At 45.7% G+C, this 23,450-nt stretch overlaps 1 protein-coding gene and 1 non-coding gene across 4 annotated transcripts in view; one reads left to right on the top strand and one right to left on the bottom strand.

Annotated features, from left to right (window-relative positions):
- Bcl9 (BCL9 transcription coactivator) overlaps positions 1 to 23,450 on the bottom strand; it is an 87,130-nt gene that overhangs the window by 50,788 nt on the left and 12,892 nt on the right. The gene's annotated exons all lie outside the window — the stretch shown is intronic.
- Positions 17,537 to 17,616, top strand: LOC116897622. The gene has a single exon (XR_004387603.1). It is a non-coding gene; the product is annotated as a small nucleolar RNA SNORD71 (small nucleolar RNA).

Below are 23,450 nucleotides of genomic sequence, written 5' to 3'. Positions count from 1 at the left end.
GGGCACAATAGTCCTAAACAGAACTATAAAAAGCTGACAATGACCTTGGCCAGTGTGCTGCACGGGTGCCTAACATGATCAAATTGCCATGAATTTAACCCACATTGTTACATGTCCAATGTAAATCCAACTATTTTACTAATGTGGTTATTTGAAAGCCAAAAAACAATCCCACATTTTCGTGTAATTACTGCAGACAGCTTTGTGCATATTTCTGCACTGAGACTTCCTATGACTCCATCAAGCTCTGGCCCCATGAAATGATGCAATGAGGATGGTCTTTGTGTAAACTTCTCTGTGATGGCGATAGATTCCTGAGCTTCATCTTTGCTTTTTCACCTCTCCCCTCCAGTGACAGGACACCAGGCATGCGTGAAGATGCTAAGAGTGATCAGCTTCATCACGGCCAGTATTGAGAGAAACATCATCTTAAGTTAGTCAAAGCAAAAACTCAACAAACTTCAGGGCCCACCCTGGATGATGCCATGGTTACCAGAGCAGTGGTACCTCTTACTTACTAGCACTGGATCCAAACGCAGCCCTAGATGCCAGGAGTCAACACAATGGTTCAGGATGGCTTTGCAAGAAAAATGTCTTTAGGAGCTTGTGTGGTTGTGGTTTCTGTGTAGCGAGTGTCTCACTCTCACTCTGTTTTTGCCCAGACTGGAAAGTGAGTTAATATATCTGTAAGTTCAGTGTGAACGATGCTGCTTCATCCAAAGTGGTGGCTCAGTGATACAGCGCTTGTCTAGAAGGCGGAGGTCCTGGGCTCCCTTCCCAGCTAAGTTAATATCTATAGATTGGGTGCGGCTACCAGATCGTTTTAAATGGCTTGTCCACAAGAGACCTAGGGCTCCGTAGCGTATACTTCCCCTGACAAATATATAATATTAGCATATGCACAGAGCATAGGGAACTGCTTATGTAATAACGATGGGGCTCTTTACGTGCAAGTATATGCCCACTAAGATGCTAATCTTTACATTCTTATTTTTTTTTTATTTATGAGTACAGTGCAGCTATCTTCAGACAAACCAGAAGAGGGTATCGGATCCCATTACAGATGGTTGTGAGCCACCATGTGGTTGTTGGGAATTGAACTCAGGACCTCTGGAAGAGCAGTCAGTGCTCTTAACCGCTGCGCCATCTCTCCAGCCCTAATCTTTACATTCTTAAATGTGTTTTTTTATTTAAAAGTATGTTTACTCATCAACTGATACAACTCAGAATTATGACGTTGAGTGAAAGCAAAAAATCTCCTGGTGGGGCTGGAGAGATGGCTCAGTGGTTAAGAGCACTGACTGCTTTTCCAGAGGTCTTGAGTTCAAATCCCAGCAACCACATGGTGGTTCACAACCATCTGTAAAGAGATCCGATGCCCTCTTCTGGTGTATCTGAAGACAGTTGCAGTGTACTTATATATGATAAATGAATAAATCTATTTAAAAAAAACTCCTGGTGTCTGCAGATTCCTGGCACACTACTCTGAAATTCAGGAACAAAAACAAACAAACAAATAAAAATAAGCATTCTTAAGTGGTCTCAGAGTTTTCAAACTTACATTTAAAACATACTTATAACAGTCTTCTCATGCTACAGTTTGAATAGCTAAAATCCTCATTTAAAGAGTAAAATGGAGTAAGTTTACTAGTGTCACAAAGAACTGCCTCTCACAGGAACACTAGTATGAAATATAATTTGAAATCCAGGTCTCCCAGCAGGGGAACAGCCACTTATGGAAGCTAGTGTGGGCATCACGTTTCAGGAGGTTTTCTGCAGTGACAACCTGTTACACCGTGAGAGAGCATCCGGGTGACTTACAGAAAGTACAGTGCCTGTGAGAGTTCATTACTAAGCATTCTGCTTCTAATCGATTTGGTTCGATTTGATTGTATGAGTGATGATATGAAACAGACAGATCTCCTGTCTGTGTAGCAGGAGCATGCAGTGCCCTCAGAGGCCAGCAGGAGGTGTCGGGTCTCCTAGAACTGGAGTTATAGGCAGTTGTAAACGCATGCAGTGCCCTCAGAGGCCAGCAGGAGGTGTCGGGTCTCTTAGAACTGGAGTTATAGGCAGTTGTAAACCGCTGCGCGGGTGCTGGGAATTGAGTCTTGGCTTTCTAGAAGAGCAGCCAGTGCTCTTAACTGCTGAACCATCTCTGTAACTCTCGTCTTTTTGAAACTTATCCTTTCTTTTCTTCCATTCTAAATGGTGTACTATAGCTACCTGTACGCTTGTCTACTGAAATACATGTATATATTATAAATTAGGATCCATATAAGAAAGGTTTTCTCTTCTTTCCTTCCCCTTCCTTCCTTCTTCCTTTTCCTAAAAATGTTGCGATTTCATTTTTCCTTGGATCTTGATAGCATTCACACACACACACACACACACACACACACACACACACACACACACACATGAGATTTCATTATTTATTTTCTAGAATATGTGGTTTTAGATAGGGATAGTGGTATACAACTATAGTCTCTTGAGAATCTGAAGCAAAAATTGTCTGGTTTCAGGAGTTGGGGGCATCCTAAGCCACATATAATACAAATAAGTAAGCAAAAGTTATCATCGAATGCTTTCCTGGCCCCTAAATACATTTCAGTGGGGATGGAGATTAAACAGCAAAGGCTTGTGGGAGCCAGCACCACGGGTGAAGGTGACTGCTGCTGAACCTCACAGCCTTGATGCCAACCCAGGATCCGCACACACATGAAGCTGAATGGGGTGCCCGTCTCATCTCTAATCACAGTGCTTCCGTGTTGAGATGAGAGGCAGAGGCAGGAGAATTGCCTGAAATACCCAGCACAGCATCAACCACAAGAGATAGCTGACTCAGCAAAGAGAAAAGCAAGAGCCAGCTCCCAAAAGTTGTCCTCTGACCTCCGCACACATGCCATGGCCCATGTGCATCTGTGTGCACACACACAGCAGCTGAATACTTTTTTTAAAAATGAAGGATAGTGATTTCCAAACTCTAAAACTGCCTGCCTCCATCCTGACCCAGCCTTTTTTTCCTCCACAGTGCATCAGGTAACATATTTATTTAAACGTCTAGCAAAATTAACGTGGAAAAGATTCCTGAGAATTTTGTGTTGCTGATCATGATAACTGAACATTCTCGAAACGTGTCAAAAGCTGTCAACTGCTGATGCCTGAAGAACAGATTTGGAGAGTGCTAGGTACGTTTAACGACTCTGCAGACTCTCAACTGCAGTGCTGTGCAAAGACACATCAATTCTATCTGGTTTATTCCAATTCTCTCAGGGCTATTAGATTCAATTACCAATGATTAGATATGGGTTAAAAAATATCCCTAAATTATAACGTAAAGTTGAAGCGTTAAGCAGATAAACATAAATGCGAAGTTAAGGGATCTCCTAAAAGGTTTTGAGACAGCATTTTGAAATGTTAAGACTTCCGCTCTGCCATGCGTTCCTCAAACACACATTTATGAGGCTCGTGTTGCTCAGAAGTGCAGTGTTAGGTTTGCTGCCATGAAAGGCACCATGGGAACCAGACCAGAGAACCACCAGACCCAGGTTTGAATACAATGAGGCAGGTGACTGGTATGTGGGGTGACTGATAATTGAATTGGTTCTCATTTGTTGACAATCACTGTAATGCTAGCACTTAGGTGCTGGGAACACAGGAAGCAATGGAGCAGAGATGACATGGGTTTGTGGGGACAACAGAAAAGAGTGTGAAAGAATAGCAAGGGTCTGCCCGGACGAGCTAACCTGGTATACATGGGAGAGTTAACCTGCTCTGCGTGCATTTGCTAACTTGGTCTGTAAATATCAACACTGTATCAGGGATCTAGATTGGTCTGCATGGGTGAGCTAACCTGACCTGTATCAGGGAGCTCACCTGCTTCGTATGGAGGAACTAACCTGATCTGTTTCATGGAGCTAAGCTGGTTGGCCTGGATGAGTTAACTTGGTCTATAAGGGTGAGCAAGCCTTGTCTCTTTCTGGGAGTTAATTTGGTTTGTTCTGGGAAGCTAATCTTGTCTGCTTGTGTGAGCTAACCTGGTCTGGGAACCAGAAGTAGCGGGAAGGCTGACATTCATTTGTAGCCAGAGGGATAACCTAGAGTTAACCCGAGAAAGCCACTTCCTTCCTTTTAGACTTCCTTGTTTTGAAATGGGGATTAGAATAAGCTATCTCAGGGGGTTCCTCTGAAGTTTTAATGAGTGTTGATGTTTGAAGCAGTCAGCTCGGCTTCTGGCTTGTAGTAAACACTCAGTAAGTGATAGCTGACATCACTCTTTTCACAGCCTTCCTTGAGTTATAACAAGAATCTTCTCTCTGGGTGGCAGTAGCTCACGCCTTTAATCCTAGCCATCAGGAAACAGAGGCAGGGGATCTCAGTGAGTTTTGGTCCGTTTGGTCTCACGGAGTGAGCTCCAGGACAGCCAAGACTACAGAGAAACCCTGTCTCAAAAAAAAAAAAAAAAAAAAAAAAAAAAAAAGAAAGAAAGAAAGAAAAGAGTTTTCTCTAAAAATGCAACACCTACAAAGTGACCCTCCAATCAAATACTTCGTTTTCTGCACATGCGCCATGGGAGAGAGCGATGAGCGACCCACCGTGGAAGAACCCATCCTTCCCCCAGCATGCCTGACGCTCACGTTGACCACAAAAGCAGGTCCCAAATCTCTTTAGTCACAGGGTTAATATGTCACATGAGTCAGATCTAAAATTCTGGTCCCTTCAAAGGCTGCAGTTCCTCCCTGTTTAATCAGACATGAAACAAATCGCGTGCTGCGGCAGAGGCGTACAAACACGCTTTAATTACAATATTGTAACACCAATTAGAGATCTATCTAATCGAGGACTCGGCACTTCCTGCTCGGATATTACTCCCATGTTGGGATAATTACTGCTAATTAAGCTTGGAACTAATTAGGCTAAATGATCTCATTTATACCAACAAAGATGACTTCTAGGAGTTCATAAGAAAAACTAGGGTGATCTTATCATTCCTGGACTATTTGGCTTTTCATTCTGGAAATAAAGCACCTTTCCCTGACATCCAGGTGCGTTCAGAGTTGGTTCTATGGAATTCGGGTAACGGGTTCTTCATTTGTCTTCCCAGCTTCTCCTACTCGGGGAAACAAGCTCTATTCACTCAAGGCTATACCATACTCCTCCACAGATGTGTTGGAAACAGCAGCCACTGAGAGAGGGTGTGGCAAAGGGCCATCCGGTGCAGCCTGATTCTGGCTCCCGTTAACTAGCAGTTCTAGTTCATCTGTGTCTGCGTTCCTGGTCTTTCCTCCACAGGCGGGCGGAGCACACCGGCCTTGGGCTCTGCACACAGGCTGAGGTTTTGCTCACTTCCCTTGCTGCCTAACCCCCACGGTCCCTCTCTAAGACAGAGGGAATGCTGGGGTGCTTCAGGGGAGGTGATCGCATCTCCAGCATGGAATGGAGGGTGTGCCCGGTGCATGGTACTCACCAATAAAGTAATATGATTTTAAAAAATTTCCCCTTCATGGGCACCATAATACCCAGATCTGAACTAAATTCTACTTTTACCTGTTCTGCATTCTTTCCTGGGTCAGAGTTGTGCTAGCGAGCGGAAGACATTCGGCACAGAGTTAGGAAATCTGGCGATTTTTCAGGTTGCTGTCTAACCAGCTGCGCCACTTGAGGAAGTCACTTCTTCCTAGGAAAAGGAGCAGCACTCCTTACATACCTGGCCCAGCGCCCTACATGTACTTTCTGAGGTCATCCTTACAGCAACCCTCCCCATTCAAGATAACGAAGCTGAGACCTCAACAAAGAACGAATTTAAAAATAAAAACAACCTTCCTCGTTACTAAATGCCGATTCTGGGAACCTCGTTCACAGCGAATCTCAGAGTCATCATGACAATAGATTGTCCTCTTCCCTTCCTGCACCGGAAGGGCTCTCAGTCTTCCTCTCTGTGAAGCCTGCAATATTATTTACCAAGTACGAAGTCTTCATTGTTCCTGATACATGCTCCATTCTGCAGGGAATAACCCCCCCCAATACACACACCCTGACACCCCAGTCTATCACTAGACCCCACAGACACACACATGTGCCTCTACTCCTAGTCACACACATATCACAGATATTATCTTTGTTGGATGGTACCGTGGGAGGAGGGGGGCAGTGCATTTTTTAAAGTATCTTCTCAGCCTCTCTAGGGTTTTCTTTTTTTTCTGGGATGGATTTGTACAAGAGAAGACCAATGGAAACTACGAGGTTTTTTTACCCCGTTTCTCTGCTATTCACAAGGATTGGTTTCTCATCCTTCCTAGAAGGATAAACAGCCTTGGCAAGTGAGGTCCTCGAGCATGGAGCACCCCGGTTTGAAGAAGGGTAGGCTTTTAAGGAATCTGGAAAGAGGGCAGGAAGCTCTCTCAAGAACAGGCCTTAAAATATATTAGGTGATTAATTTAAGAGCATCAAAAATAAATAAATAACTGCTTTGGCAGATCAGGAAACCTTTTACAAGGTGACTCATCAAGTCGTCCCCACCCCCAGCTCTCACTGCTGTGATGCACAGACAGAGGCTTAATGCACCGGGTTTCATTCCTTAATATAGCTAGAGGTCATTGGCTTCTCATACCGTGAAAACAGGCCAAAGAGCAGAGGGCCCTGTGCCTGGGGAGAGGCTCAGACCCAAACCACTGCGAAGCATGCCTAAGGGAGAATTTGGTTAAGTTAACCTGGCTGTTCTCCCCTCCCATGTGGCCAGGGTGAGCCTCAAAGGGTGTGGGGTTTCTTTATGACCGGGAGGATCCTTTCAAAGAGATTTATTTATTTATTATGTATACAATGTTCTGCCTGCATGTACACCAGCAAGTCAGAAGAGGGCACCAGATCTCATTACAGATGGTTATGAGCCACCATGTGGTTGCTGGGAATTGAACTCAGGACCTCTGGAAGAGCAGTCAGGGCTCTTAACCACTGAGCCATCTCTCCAGCCCTGGGAGGATCCTTTTAAAGAACATGCCTACACCAGCGATATCTACTATTGTTTACGTATACTAATCTATTATTGTTGTTAGTAAATTAATTAATAATGGATTAATTAATAATATAAATAGGATAGAATATTATTTAAGTACTATCTATAGCCGATACTGTCATTTGGGGACCAACAGGCTAGACACTCCCTATTAAAGAGCTTTATCTGAAGGTTTAATGTTGAAATGAGTCTTCCTCCACAGTCTTTAAAATGTCCGCAACGATGGTGTGGGGCTGCCTTCTCTTTGACACAGGTTCTTCTAGGAATTCCCCTCAGCATCCACACTCTCGCTCATTCCCTTAGTCATTTGCTCAGCAGTCACTGGCTTCTTATTCTGAGCTCCACTGAGGGGGAGATCATGTGCTCCTCAAGGAGTAACTTCTCTCCTGTGATTGTCCCCCTCCTCCATCCCCTGAAGAGTAGGTTATACGGGTCCTTCTTGTCTCGTAAGTGGTGTTCTCTGCTGGAGGATGAAGGGAAAATCTGGAGTAGTTGGCCTTTTCTTTTTTCAATTGGATATTTTCTTTATTTACATTTCAAATGTTCTTCATCTCCCCTGCTCCCCTACCCACCTAGTTGGTTTTACACACTTAATCCTCTTCCAAAAAATTCCCAATGTCACCCACTAAGGGACTGTGGAGGGATCGGTCAGCAGATGGTTCAGAGAATCCCTTCAGAGTTGGAGGAAGTACAAGCAGAGGAAGGTCAAGAGGGATGGGGATGGGGAGGGGGAGGGAGGAAGCAGCAAAAGGTCTTAGCATTCCTCCAGCCGATATGTGATGAGCTTTGGATGTGATGAGCACAGTTACTAGGGGTCAGCAAAGATTAAAAGTAAGGTGAAATGCATCTTCCAAGAGGTATGCGCTACTTGGGGAAAGAGGATGACGGATTTGGAGATGTTCCTCAGGTGAACAGGTTCTCAAGAGTGTTTGGATGTAGAAATTAAGAGAGAGAAGAACTCAAATCATTATTATAAGAGTTTTACCTTGGAGGACTGGATGAAAGGTGGTGTTGGTTAATTAACTGGAAAGAGGATCCGGGTGGAGATTCCAAAACCTTCCTAAAATTAAGTGAACATGGCTTCTTTCTGTGGTTTTGTTTTTGCTTGTTTGCTTTTGTTTAGTTTAGTTTTGTTTTGATTTGCTTGTTTATTCTTTGCTGAAGATGTCTGGTGAGACAGAGAGGTTGGAGTGCTCGGGGATCACCACGAGGGGTCTGGAAGTCTAGAGAGGCGAGCAGCTAGAAAAACCACACAGTGGTAAAGGCTACAAGGAAATCCGGAGAGAGTAAAGGAGTCAAGGGTCAGAAGCCAGTGAGTGATGTGCTCACTGAGTGTGGATGAGGTGGAGAGACCAGGAGGTAAGGACCAAAACGTAGAGCGAGCACCACCAGGCGTCCAGGGAAGCTACAGGCAAGAACTGGGAAGTGTAGTCCCAGTACTAGAAGAGGCTCATTCCGAACCACACCCACTCTACTCCTTAGAAACTGGTTTGGCTAAAGAAACAAATGGCTTCAGGCAAACCTATGAGGTACTTTCCAGCCTACGCCATACCTGCACCTTGTCTGCCTTCCAGCCTACATCTTCCAGCCTGCATCCTGCCTGGATTCTTCCGAAGGTTTGTGTCATTGACTCCTCAATGCCTTCAGGGACACTAACTTTTTTTTCCCTCCCCTCTTTCACCTTTTCTCCGCTTCTGCCTTTTAAATTAAATATCAAGGATTTCCCAAATTCCACCCTAAGACTTTCTTTTCATTCAACACGCTCTCTGTGGGTGGTTTTGCAAAGCTTCCGTTACTGCTCACCCACAGATGGCTCTGAAATTGGTGTCTCCAGGCAGACACCTCGTTGAACATAACACCTGATGCAGAAAGCAGTAACGGTCTGCCGAAACTAAGTCTGGCTGGACGTACTAAGTCTGGCTGGATGTACTAAGTCTGGCTGGATGTACTAAGTCTAGCTGGATGTACTAAGTCTGGCTGGATGTACTAAGTCTAGCTGGACGTACTAAGTCTGGCTGGATGTACTAAGTCTGGCTGGATGTACTAAGTCTAGCTGGATGTACTAAGTCTGGCTGGATGTACTAAGTCTGGCTGGATGTACTAAGTCTGGCTGGATGTACTAAGTCTGGCTGGATGTTTCCAGCCACAGGCTTCACCAGCCATCACCACCAGGCCTGGTCTTTCTTCTCTTCCCCTCTCAGAAAAAGGCCCGTATAAGGAGGACTTTACCCTCTTGTGTCTTAAGTTTCTTGAGGCAACCTGTCTCCAGAGATGATGCTTTGCCCTTAGGCAGAGCCATCCTATGACAGAGGTCTAGGAGAATAGGTCTGGAGGAGACAGCCAAGGCACTGTCTGGGGCAGTGGAGTCATTAGCACATCTAAAGCTTGATGTGCAAGCGCATGCTTAGGTAAGGGCCTCGAGCTCAGCCACAGAGAGCAGCATGCAGGAGGTCACCGATGGTTCTGTGTGTCTGTGAAAGTGCGCTCGTCAGAACTATGTGGGACCTTAAATCAGAAACAGATATCCAGAAGTTGAGAAAAAAGGCAGACGGACCTGCCGGGTCACCAGCACTCCACTTCAGCAGATAAGGGACTGCTGCCTTAGAAGGAGATTGGCTCCTGAGATTGCTGGGCGGGGGTGGGGTGCTCCTGGGGCAAGAACACTACCTGCTTTCACTTCTGGTCTCATTATTTCCCTACACACTTTCCTTTTCCCCCCAGAGTTAGGCATTAATTCTCTCATAAAGGATCAGTTATAGGACAGCCTTGATGCTTAAAAAAAAAAACAAAAAAAGAGTTGTGGACCATTAATTGTCGAGCATTTCTTTCTTTTAAGTGAAATGTTTTTCTCATGGCTTTTACTTGACTCAGAAATGAATGAATGGATTCCATTTTGTCTCTCCCTCCTAAATTTCCCTTAGGCATAGACCAAATATGTGTGAAATGTCAGCTCAATTAGGATATGTTGGAAGTTATCTATGCTTCTGGAAAACAGGCCAGGGTGGAGAAGGCTCTTCCCAAACCTACGGATGTTGCCGCGGCGGCAGTGGGAGCAATAATAATAAGCTTCGGCTCAGGAAGTTAAACACCAGCAAAACGCTTCTCTGCCAAATAAGACTGCCCAGATTCCACACCGTCCGTGAGTTCTCCTTCATAAGAACTCATTACCACAGCCAACGGGTTTCAAAAATCCGCTTGTTGGGGTTGGTGGGTGTCAAGAGATGGAAGGCTAGGAGCAGTTTGCTTTTTTGGGAAAAAATGAGAGAAATATGGGGCTGGGGCTGGGATGGATGGAGGGTATGGAGAGGCTCAGTGGTTAGCTTCTTACAGAGGACCAGAGTTTTGTTCCCAGCACCTTTATCAGTCAGTTCTTAACTTGGGCACCTGCACACACACACACACACACACACACACACACACACACACACACACACACACACACTGTAAAAATAAAACGTATATCGTCCCTTGTGTAGTGAGGTAAAGCTCTAAGCATCATCCATGCAGAAGTGGAAATTCTTCCCGCTAAGGAAGAGGCTCTCAGCATCCTTGGAGGCCTCCGATTCCCACGAGGCCTGATTTAAGGTACCCCATAGAAGACGAGGTAATGAGGCCGTTCTGATGCAATAGCCTCGGGTATCCGAAATCTTTGTGTAGCTTTTTTGTGTCACCACCACAGAACTCACAGAAAGGAAGGTAACCGGTGTCACTTACTCTTCAGAGCCTGTCGCCTTCATGGGCTCCTTCTGAGGAACCTCACCCAAGGAAGTTTAACTTTTTTTTCTTTTGGAGCCTCCTTCCCCATCTGAATAAAATAGCTCTCCCCAAAACCTGGACTTGACTCTGCCTGCACATATATCTCATCCTCAAATAATCAGTTAATCTCCTTCAGGCCCCACCATCCAGTTTTCCGTGAAGAATGGGTCCCACAGCCAGTCAGTCCAGATAGGTGGTGGAAGGCTAGAGTAAGCAAGCAGTCATGTTCCCGGCATATCTGCTACTTAATGTGTTGAGAGCTGTTAGTGCTTGATGTGGTTTTATACCAACCAGACACTCGGTGTCTTCATGACAGACTTTTATGTCATTTTATTTTTGTTTTCTATTTGTTTACTTTTGAGACACAGTCTCTCTATGTAGTTCTGGAACTTGGCTATACAAACCAGACTGTCCTGATTCACATAGATCTGCCTGCCTCGCCTCCCAGGAGCCACCGTGTCTGGCTCTGATCCCTTTACTGCTCCTAGTCCACTGGTCATTTGATTGTGGACTCTCAGTGAGGATTACTTTTAGGGGTAAGAGGTTTTAAGAAACACTAATGTGAGATTTTAGCAACTGAAAGTAATCGCAAGTGTTACGTTGGGTTATCTAGGAACGGCCAGCAGTTGATGAGGATCAGAACAGAAAGTGGTCTACTCAGAAGGATGCCCCGAGACCTCAGTACAAAAGCCTTTTATATCCACATTAGATGTGATCCTGACTCACAGGATAGGACAACGATCCCACCCCAAACTTCCTGGCATTTTACATCACGATTCCCTATTTTATGGATTGAACTTATGTGTGGAGAGGAGCAAGGCCAATCTCAGGAGATAGAGCTGTGCCTGGGGAATTTATTCCAGCTCTGAGCCACTGAAACCTGCAGTTGTCTAAGCAGCCAGTCGAGAAGGGCACACGTGATCGCACAGAGGTGCCCAGGCAAGAGTGTGGGTACTCACCTACCGGCCTGTCTCCATGGTGACATAGTAAGAGCTTAGTGGCTATGTGTGGCCAGGAGTGAGGAAGGAAGCCCTCTGGCAGAGCGGGCAGCCTGAGTGAGAATTGTGTCTCAGGCAACATTTCTTCCTGAGCTGATGGCATCGGGAGTCCAGTAAGAGGGACAGAAGCCTCTGCACCCACTCTGAGACCCTGAGGACAGCAGTGGGCTGGAGCAGGCAAACTCATCACTTAGGGCTTAAGTCTCCTCATGTTAAAAAAATCAGAGTCTTGGAAGACAGTGGCTAATGTCTTCCCACCCTTGCCATTCTGTGGTTTAGCCTTAAGTCCTGATGGTTGATCGTGAGAGTCAATTTCAGTAGGAGTCAGCTGGAAGTACAGAGTGAGCTGCAAGACCTACTTCTGGGTGTGTCTCTGTGAGGGTGTTTCCAGAAAGGGTTAACTGGAAAGGACGACCCATGTGAATGTGAGTGACGCTGTCCTTGAGGTCCCAGAGAAGGAAACACGCAAGTACACACGCACGTGTCTGCTTCCTCACTGCAGGGTACTGTGCCCTGCCTCTCACACTCCAGCTGCCACACCTTCCCCACTTTTATGGATGCTGTCCCCTCAAACAGCCCCTCTTCAAGTTGCTTTATTTCAGTATTTTATGACAGGAGTGAGAAAAAGTAGCCAATGAGAAGAGAGTGGAAGGTCTAGGTTAACTGAGGAGGACACATACTAGATTCTATGATAGCTATCAGCTCACAAAAAAATGGAAAGGTTCTGCCTAACAGAACTTTCTTTCCACAAACATGGACATATTTCCCTATATGTGCCGTCCAATAGGGTAGCCACTGACCACATTAGACTATTTAAGTGTTTAAAATGAAAGCAATGTGACTAAGATATTGATCTTTAATATTTAATTTCATCCTAATTATTTTGCATAAATGATTATGGGTGGCCAGAGACTATCGTGCCAGTCAGGGCAAACATCAACTTTGTTCAAGTGGGACACCAGGTACACTGAGCAAAGGGTAACGCCAAGGGTTGGGAACTATTTCTAAGGAGAGAAGAGAGGCATGGGTTTGATTTAGGTAATTCCGAATAGGCCGAAATGTCTGTTTTAGGTCTTCTAAAGAGGACACTTGCTTTTTGTGATGAAGACAGTGATAACAGGTTCTTGGAAACTATAACTTTATGCTCTGCAGAGGTCTTTCATGGGGTGTGGTTTGAGCATCTGCAAGGCTCTGTGATGTAGGAAACGGCGTAACAGTTTCTCATTTTACAATGAGAAAAATCTAGACTCCGGTATTTGCCTAAGGCCACAGACTTCAAAGAGTGGGGTAGGAATGTTTTGAACCAAGCTCTAGACTTCATTTTTCTCCAGTTCCTTTCACAGACGAGGTAACTCCTAAGCAGCCTACGCGCCCAGCCCCTGCAGCCCTTCACTGTGGAAATGGCAACACGTTATAAAATATGCTTAAATATAAGAATAGGAGACACGAGGAAAGGCACGGGAATGTGGGGAGCTTTCTGACAGATAACAGAAGCCTGAAGAAATCAAGAATTGGTTTTGTTCTTAGGAGAGCAGGAAGGGAGGGGAAAAAATTAAGCTTCCACTACACGGGCTCCTCACAGAGCAAACCCAGCATTGCCTGTGTGCCTTTGTCTGGCTGTTCAGTCAGGACCCCTTTGAGATCACAAAGCCAGACTGTGTACCGGAGCTTCTGGTTGTTTCCAAAAGTCACGGCCCCACCAAAAAGAAGAGCCAATCCCCCATCCTACCCCCTGAACACCCTGCAAAGTGCTTGAGTACGAATTCTGGGGCCACTCAGGCTAAACTTGAGCACCAGACCTGACACCCTTCAGATGATTTAATATGTCCGAGTCTCAGTTTCCTCTTCTGCAAAATCAGGGGATCATTTTCTTCCAGTCTTAGATGGTGGTTGGAGACATTGATGGAGAGGCACTGGGAAACTCCGGGGCACAGTGCACGTGAGTGGACAAGGGGGCTTTTGCTTGGGTGTGGAAGGTGAAAGTGGATGAATCCTCTGTGGGCTTTAAACAGCTGCAGCTGGGATCCGGAATCTGGGACCCGCAGGAGGGGCCGATAGCATCAGGGACCGGGCAGGCAGGGCGGCTTTCTCCTGACTTTTCATCTCTCTGCGCAGTGACGTCAGACTTTGTCCCCCACGCCCGCCCCCGCCTGCCTCCTTCCCGAGTTCTAGCCCTACTTATCCACGTACTTTTTGCCTAGTTTACCTGAGTATTACGTGCACTCACGTGCAAAGCCGGACTCCCTGACAGGCAGCTCCCTCTTGTCCGGTCGAGTACCTGGAATGTGCTATGCTATGTGGTTTTTTCCCCTCCCGTTGTCGCTGTTGCTTGTTTAGTGATTTTAGATTTATTTTCATTTCATGTGCATGAAGGTTTTGCCTGAATGTCTGTCTGTCCATCCTGTGCACTCCTCGTCTATGGAAGCCAGAAAGAGTGTGAGGTCTCTTTCGGACGCTGGAGTTACAGGCAGTTGTGAGCTGCCACGCGGGTACTGAGGATCGAATCCAAGTCCTCTGGAAGAGCAAGGAGTGCTCTTAAAGGCTGACCTACTACAGATTTTATAGGGTGATTCTGGGGAAATAATAGAAGGGGGGACCATCCGGCAGACCGTCTGTGACCAGTGGATTCCACGATGTGTGGTATGTTAGGAAAGGCCTCTCAGAAGAGGTGACAGTGGGGACCTGACCAAGAAGACCCCTGCCTGCCCCAGGAGCTCTGAGGGCAGAATGCTATGGACAGAGAGTATAAGACAGGCGAAAGCCTAGAGGCAGAAACGAACTCGGTGCCTTTGAGGGACTGAAAGGGTTTGAAGGGTTGGAGTTGGAACACAGAGGGTTAAAAGATGAGGCGAGAGCAAAGCCAGGCTAGGTTCTGTTGGGTTTATGCTAGGCTGTGGGAAGGAGTTTTGTTCTAAATGCAGGGAGGGCCATTTGGACATTAAGCAGGAGAACAATGAGATTGACTCTGCCTTTTAAAAAGATTACTCTTAATCCAGCCACCCTGTGTCCAGACTCACGTGTGTGCACAAGTGCTCGGCTGGATTCTCCGGAGAGCATCGCCAGCCGCCACTTACCTGCCTGCGTCTCTCTCCCGCCCCCCGTGCAATCTGTTGCTGGAGCTCAGGAGTACCTCAACAGTGTTTACTGAGTGCAGCCTCTCCCCTGTGCAGCCAGCAGCCTGAGTCTAGCCCTTGAATAAAGAAAGGGTTGCTTGAGTCGTCTCTCCTGCTCAAGAACTGTCAATAGCTCTCCAGCACCCAGGAAACCAAACCGTACCTCTCTAACCCTGCGCTGAGGAGCCTGGACAAATAGATCCCCATATCAGCCTGTCCACTTCTCTCTCCACTTACTGACGCTCATCCCGGCGTGACTGGTGCTTCTTGAGCGTGGCTTGTTTGTCCTTGCGCTGTTTTCTAGCTCTGCGTCGACACTTCTTCCAATTACAGCTGTCGGCATTCCAGGCTATGCATCCCCAGAGCCCAGTGACACCATCTCTCCTGGACACTTTCTCTGCTCTCGCTTGATCCTATGTGGCCCTCCCAAAGGATTCTTACCTGAACCTGTTTAAAGCACTCGTTGGATTCTTCCTGGTGTCATAGCTGTCTGTGTGCATGTCTAACACCTCTCCTGAATCACGTACTGAGCCTGGGGACAGAATCAGAGTCACTCTTCCTGCCTGACAGTACCTATTAGAGTGTGGCTTTCGGGAGGTGCTGGATAGACACACGCCAAATGGGAGGATAGACAAATAGATCCTAAAACTCATCTTTTGGGCCGCTTGGCTCAATTTGACAATTTTAGAAGACCGTGAATGATCATAAGAGGGAATGAAAGGGGGAAACATTTTAAGCCTCAGAGCTCCGTGGAAACACAAATAATCATGGAGAGAGTTCTCCATTGTTCCCGAGGAGTGGCTATCAGAACAGGTCACTCGAGTTGCCGAGAATTATACACAGTGCCCTAGGACTCAGATTCGGTGTCTGTGGCTCCTGCTACTCACGGTACTTCAGCCCCAATGTGGTGGGTTTATGGGGAATGATGTAAAACCATTTCCTGGGGCTGGTGAGTTGGCTCAGTGGATAAGAGCACTGCCTGCTGTTCTTCCAGAGGTCCTGAGTTCAATTCCCAGCACCCACATGGTGGCTCACAACCCTCTGTAATGGGATCTGACGCCCTCTTCTGGCCTGTAGGTGTATGTGCAGCAGAGTACTCGCATTGAATTAAAAAAAAAAAAGAGTAAAACAAAAACATTTCCCTCAGAAATTAATTTGAGTCAAGCAAATCCTTTTCAGATTAAAAAAAAATTAAAAGTTTCAGCTAATTCTCTGATTCTTCAGTCTTGTGTTAGCATTCCTGAAAGCCTGAGTTAGTGCGCTGGGGTTTACCTCAATCAATGGAGCTGCAGAGTTCATTTATCTTTAAGTGACTTCACTTAGGAGGAAAGGTGGCGATGAACCTCACAGAGCAAAGACTTCTGTGTACACACAGGACTGGCACGGCATCCCCCGTGGCAGACTGACAGCTTTCTAGTTGGCCATCCTTACTGTATGCACGGACCTGGACTCTTATGAATGAGACAGTAACTCTCCTGTTGCCTTCGAAATCACACATGCTTCTAGTACATTGTTTAGCTGCAAGCCACCTGTTATTAATTATGTCTGCAACTCTTAAAGAACTGATGGGGTAAGAGCTCCTTGTTATTACTCCTTTTAAAAAGCTTGTAATATTCATTCCGGGAGATATAGATCATCCCAGGATAATTCCTTCTGAGGAGCAGCCTGGTGACTGACAATTCCCAGGCGCGAGATGTCTCACATTGGGCTCCCATCTATGCCGACTCTCTCTCTTGCCGACCGAGCTTGATGAAATAGATGGAATTTATGTGCTTACATCCGGTTTCATTTCTCTGATTTCACACCAGTGACTTATTCCGAATTTTGCAGTTTAATCAGCATTACTTGGTGAAGGACACCCTTCCTGACTCATTTCTAGAAGGTTCCCACCGAGTATGTATAGGAAGATGTATTTATTTCCAAAAGTTTAGTAACCGGCTTTCTGACAGGTTCTTCTCTGGGTCCTAATTCCTGCGGCTTTTTGCTTTTGTTTTTGTTTGTTAAGACAGGGTCTCGCTATATAGCACTGGCTGTTCTGGAATTCATAATGTAGACCAGGCTGGCCTTGAACTCACAGAGATCTGCCTGCCTCCTCCTCCCAAGTGCTAAAATTAAAGGCATGCACCACCATGCCTGGCCTAATTTCTGGTTTTTCAGGCTCAACTATCATTCCACGGCCCAGGAATCACCACAATAATCTTTTTCAAGAAATATTTTACAATTTTTGTATCTCTGAGATATCAACAGGAAGGTGAGTATTGGCTTCTGTTCTTATAGGTGAATGAGGTGACTGCTGTCTTGCCTTTGATTCTCTGAGGGAAGGTAGAAGAGTGTACCTCTCTATGGCAACACTGGTACTCTCCTACCATTTGGGAAATAGGGTTGGTTCTGAGAGAGCTATGTCATCTAGCTAAACCCGGTGCATACACACAGGCTTCAAACCGGTTACAGAGGCACATGAGATGTAAAATACCTGTCGTTCTTTCACACTGGTTAGAGAACTGTGTGGCAACATTGAATGCAACATTGAATGACAGGCGAATCAGGTGATCTGGTCAATTAGCCCCTACAGGATTTCTTATTACATCCCAAGCCCACCCTGTTCTGTTTGAACAGCAATGATTTGGTTAAAGCTATAGATTTGTGAATAGGTCATTAGAGGATAAAAATCAGGAATGATCTTTTGCTAAGCATCTCATTACAAAGCTGACACTTGAACTGCTGGCAGAATTAAAAAAAAAAATCTCATTTAAGAACACTATGAAATTGGTAGCTGGAGAGATGGCCCAGGAGTTAAAAGCACTGACTACTCTTCCAGAGGACCCTGGTTTGATTCCCAGTGCTTCATGGTGACTCAAATTGTCGGTAACTCCAGTTCCAGGACCTCACATGCTCTTCCGGCTTCCTCGAGGTTAGGCTCACATGTGGTGCGTGCACATGTACACACACACACACACACACACACACACACACACACACACACAGAGAGAGAGAGAGAGAGAGAGAGGAGAGAGAGAGAGAGAGACAAGACATTTATACACATAAAAGAAAAATTAACTAAAAATATTTTTTTAGGGGGTTGGGGATTTGGCTCAGCGGTAGAGTGCTTGCCTAGCAAGCGCAAGGCCCTGGGTTTGGTCCCCAGCTCCGGAAAAAAAATATTTTTTAAAAGAATGCTACAAAATTGGAAGCATGGCTATCAAAAGCAAGCAAGCAAAACCCACAACAAATGACTCTTAAAATGTCAAATCTGGGGCTCGGTGGTTAAGAGAGGATACGTCTCTCACAGAGGGCCTGAGCCTGATTCCCAGAACCCACACAAGAGTTGCTATCACTTCTAACTCCAGCTCCAGGAGACCAGAACACTCTGGCCTCTTCAGTTACCTATACTCAACGTGCCCATATGTACTCGTGTACATGTATGTGCCCATATGTACATGTGCGCATGTGCACGTGTGTGTGCATGCACACATACACACAAAATCAAAAATAAAAAAAATGTCAATCCTCACAAAAATTAATTTCAAAATTGAGAAGAGCGGAAACAACTTAAATCTAACATATAAATTACTAAAGTCCAAATTGCCTACATAATGGCATGTGGACAGAGTTAAAGAAAGACACAGAGACACAGGGAAGCTCACCCACCCAGGGGAGCAGGCATTACTCCTTCAGAGGAGATGCTGGGGAAAAGCAAGCATACTCCCAGGCTGCACCAAGGGAAGCGGGTACTCAAGGTTAGTGAGGTGACAGTGCTCACTCCAATGGAGCCCAGTATGGATAGCATTGGTACAACGGCCAGTGAGAAAGCAGATTTTACACCACACACACAGCCTGAGAGGAACTTAGAGATCACCACCCAGAGAGAGGGAGTCCTAAGAGGACCTCACAACCATTCCCAAACATAGGAAGCATCAGGTATTGCTAATATGGATGAGACTGACTGTGCATCTCACAAACAGAGTCAGGACGCTGGGAAAGATGAAAATGAAGCTACCAAAGGGGTTGGTCCTTTCATAGATTCTGTAGGGATCCTTGGAGAGGGAGCTGCTAATACCAGGAGTTCAGGCTCTAACCAGAACAGACCAGGACCTCAGAATTCCCTTCTAGCCCTAGACAGCCCTGGCAGGCTCAGGTGTTGGTCAACCGTCCTCAGAGGAAAGGGTGTTTGGGAGCAGATCCAAAAGGAAATGCTCTTGGCAGAATATCAGGGGTGTTGTTGTTGCTGTTATTGTCATTGTTGCTGTCGTTGTTGTTGCTGTTGTTATCATTGTTGCTATCATCGTCATCGTCATCGTCGTCATTGCTGTATCTCTGAGATCTGGGGAATTACTGGTTCAGTCTGTAGCATGGGGCTGTGAGGAAGACCTGGACGTGGAGGTTGATTTGGTCACAGCCCCGTTCTGGCGTCTGCTCTGGTGTTTGACTTGAAGCAAATTATTTGACCTCTCTGAGCCTCACTTTCTTCATCTGCACATATCGCTGATTAGCAGTTGTTGGGGGATTAAATGAAATATCATACTTCATTGATTTTAACATGCAGTTTTTTTTTTTTTTTTTTTTTTTTTACATTTTAGTAGCTCTAAAATCAAGAGCTCAAACGGTCTAATAGTGAAAGGAGGTCCAGCATACATGTAATTTTAGTTGGTGGTGGGTTTTCTCCTTTCACAATAGCATATTTAATAGATCTGCAAACAGACAAAAATCAAAAACCAAACAAACAAACAAAAAACCCCAACACAATGGTGATGTATGGTGGTGCACACCTCTAATCTCAGCACTCATGAGGTAGAGCTCTGTGAGTTCGGGGCCAGCCTTGTTTGTTTAGTTAGTTCCAAGACAGTGTTACAAAGTGAGACCATGTCTCATAGAAAAAAGAAAATCAGTGGCAATTTACATTCAAGGGAAACTAAACTACCATTCATTAAGCATACAGACTGGACCCAAGGAGTACTCCGTACAATGCTAATCCCACTTCTGTTTCTCCAGAGAACGAGCCATCGCACAGCCTCTTGAAGGAATGGTGGGTCCTCCAGAGCTCATTGTTAAAACTGGTCTGCAGGTCCCCAATATGGAAGTTTGATGAGAAGAATCACACCCACCTAATCTTCCATTTCTGTTCTGCACACGTGCATTTCTGTTCTGCACACATGAGTGTGTATGGTACATGTGATATGTATGTAATATGTATAGGCTTTCTCGGCTCATTTCTCCTGTGGTCACGTAAACATTCTGTAATGTTCCAACTGTGCTCACTCAGTATATTTTGGTCCACATTGAAGCTCATTTGTTGAAGACAAGCCCAAATGTGTTATCTGGTTTTATTTTGGGAAACAGGCTCTGCCTGCCATCACCAACACTGTAGCCCCCCCACCCCATCTTCCCAACCAATCGTCTACCACAGAATGTCTTTGTCAAGCTTAATATCCTTCAGGTCTGACTTCTCTCTCCTGTGCTCAATTCAGGATGCTTCCTTTTGCCACAGAAGCATATAATAAACTGGATGCTGCAAGGAAGCCTCGGTAGGGGAGATTTTTTTTTCTTGACCCGGCTGGCCCTGAACATAATCATCACAGAGGCTTTTTGTAGTCAGTCACCGTGTTGTAAGTACAGATTTTTCCCCATGTAAGAACATACCTAATCCCTTATAAAATGTTATCGAGCGTTGCCTTGTTGTTACTTTATGCTGGTGAGTTACCTAGGTTAATTGCATATTACATGGAATACACTCCTTAATATCTGCTTTACATTATTTAACTGTCGAAGAGTATACACGAGCTAATCTTGCAGCAGCACCCGAAATTCATTCGCCAGCTCTTTCTGTGCAGCGGCTTGAACCTTTGTATATTCCCACCAGAGGATATAGAAAGGCCAAATTGGGTTTTGGTTTAGCCTGTTAGCTAGCTGGTTAGTCCCGTGTTCACTAAGGGTCCAATAAATGCCCATCACTAGTCTGGGCTCTGAGAAAGCTACAGAGATGAAAGTTAGACCTTCAGGGAATTCAGCTTTCAGAGCAGAAGTATGAAACAGAAGCCGTGGTGAGCAGGGGCGCCCTCCAGCGAAGGCACATGACCGATTCATCGGTGGCCCCCATTGCCTCTTTCAATGCACACATGGAAGTCCATGGCACACCAAGCCACCTCTGCTAGCAAAAGGTTACCCTGGGACACTTGTCCTCTGTAGGAGGAGCTAAGCTCATCCAGAGTCTATGTTTGCAGACTATGGGCACTAGCTCTTTGCGTTATTACAACAACACGATTTAATTAAATGTATCTGGAATAATGAAATGTAGGTGCAAAGAAGAAACCGTGTCTACAACTCTTAAGTATGAGACGGGCCTTTAAGGTGGGGTGCTGAAGGGCTAGCATGGGAAAGTCAGTGGCCGAGAGAGCAGATTGCTCATGCTGAAGATTAGAGCTGTTCCCAGTAACCCGTTTACAGATTCGCAACCAGCCGAAACTCCGGCTCAGAAGGATCTGAGGCCTCTGGCCTGCTGGAACCCTTGCACTCATATATATGTACTCATGCACACACGCCATCCTCTTCCGATACACATACACAATTAAAAATAACTGGCGTGCTGTCAGTAGTGTGGGAAAGCCAGCTGTAAAACATGCCTACATCTGGAGAAACTTGATTGCTTCTCCATTCTCTTTCAGATATTCCTCTACTTTGAGGACAACAAGGAACAAAGGTTGGGAAAACTTCAATGCTTGGGGCTTACACAGAGTTGAGAGTCGGGGTTCTCCACAGGTGCACACCTTTGATCCCAGCACTTGGGAGGTGGATCTCTCTGACTTCGAGGCCAGCCTGGTCTACAGAGTGAGTTCCAGAACTGTCGGGGCTGCACAGTGAAACCCTGTCTCGAAAAACTAAAACCAAACCAAACCAAACAAACGAAAGAACCAGGGTCCCCATGGGAAGTCCTGAACTCTAAAGAAAAAGCTTTGGCCCATGGCAGAACCTCAAGGGAAGTTTTCGGGTAAAATAAAAACTTAAGGAATGCGTTCACTGTTTAGTACGATGGCGATTCTAACTCACTGGTTTAACTAAAACCACTGACTATTAATTGAATTGGGTTTGAACTATTTGAGTTCACTATTTTGAATTGGGTTTAGGGGCTTCTGCACTAAATAACATAATACGTTAAGAACTTCAATGCCGGGGTGCCTAGGCCTTTTAAGGAAGGAGAAGGCTCAGGTTTGAGGGAAGGGTGAGTCCCGCACTAGGTGCTGAGGAATGACACAGGAGCCTCCAGGAGTCTAAGGAAGGAGCAGTTACTGTTCACCGGGCGAATCGGAGACACATAACCAACAACTTTCTAAACTCTGTAGACGAACTGAGAGGCCAGCAGCATCGGTGTCATCTCTAGTCTGTAGGCTCCCCAGGAGCCTGGGTCGTGGAGGATGCTTCTGAGGATAACGGGCATCTTCTCACTAACCTTCTGAAATCGCCTGAAATCGCCATCTAAGAGCACAAGGAGCAAGATGCTGAGTGAAGGGACTACGGAGTGTGTAAGACCTGGAAGCTAGGAGCCATGCCAGAGCCTGAGACTGGCGAGAAAGCCGCCGCAGCCGCAGCAGCCGCCCCCGCAGCAGCTAACCCCAACCCCGAGCGGTGTAGCTCATCACTGTTTCCAACCAGATCCTTTAGTTTTTCCAGCAACGCTAGGCACCAGGACGGAAGTTAAGTACAATACCGCAGGCTCTGCAGACGATGGACAGAGAGCAGGAACTGGAATTCAGGCTTCCTGGTGGCGTAAGGCACAGTAGCCTACCACCCCAGGCTGCCTTTCCCAGGGCTGTCCACTTCACAAACCCTGGGCTGTTGGGCTTCCCATTTTTACTCATTGTTAAGACTGTGCTAGGGCAGGATGCTACCGCTAATGGCTAAAATGAAGGTTGGAGATAATCGGGGATTTCAATTATCCTGCCTATCTCCGACCTCCATTACCAAGGATAATCAGACGCTAGCTCTAGCAATTTTCTGAAACTTTCATTAATTTTAAATAAATTTATACAATGTCATCATCCGCCACCCCACCCCAGTCCCCTTTACGCAAATTAAAATGTCCTTGTCTTTTTGGTTCCTCATTACAGGCGAGTCCCTTGCGCGTCTCTGAGAGTGTCTGTTGTTTTTCTCTGCATCCTTTACAATTCTGCTCTGTTTTCTTTTGAAGAGAAAGGACCCAGTGCTGAATTCTGATTTTAAGGTGAAGTCATAACATCAATGTATATCATTAAAATGTTTTATTGTAATTACAGAAATAGTCAATGCCAAATTATGTGCACTATATTATTTTCTGCATTCTTCTTTATCCCATTCTCAAAGTTAATACAGCCTATTATCTCTCATTCATTCTTCTGACTGCTGCTGAGCGGCGAGCAGATGTCTCCATTGAGCAATCCACAATGAATCTGAGATCTTTTTCCTGAGCACTTACAAGTGGAGTAATTCAGAGCCCATCAGTGAGTGGAAGCTGCTTCGGTTGTTCCTTCCAGTGTACATTAGCTTGCACTTGTCTACATGAAATTTCAAAGGATCCTAGATATTAAAGATGGAAGGGGC

The sequence above is a fragment of the Rattus rattus genome, chromosome 3 (genome assembly GCF_011064425.1).
Source record: "Rattus rattus isolate New Zealand chromosome 3, Rrattus_CSIRO_v1, whole genome shotgun sequence".
Lineage (NCBI taxonomy): Eukaryota > Metazoa > Chordata > Mammalia > Rodentia > Muridae > Rattus > Rattus rattus.
The sequence above is the reverse complement of the archived record's forward strand: the minus strand, read 5'-3'. Positions and strand labels throughout refer to the sequence as shown.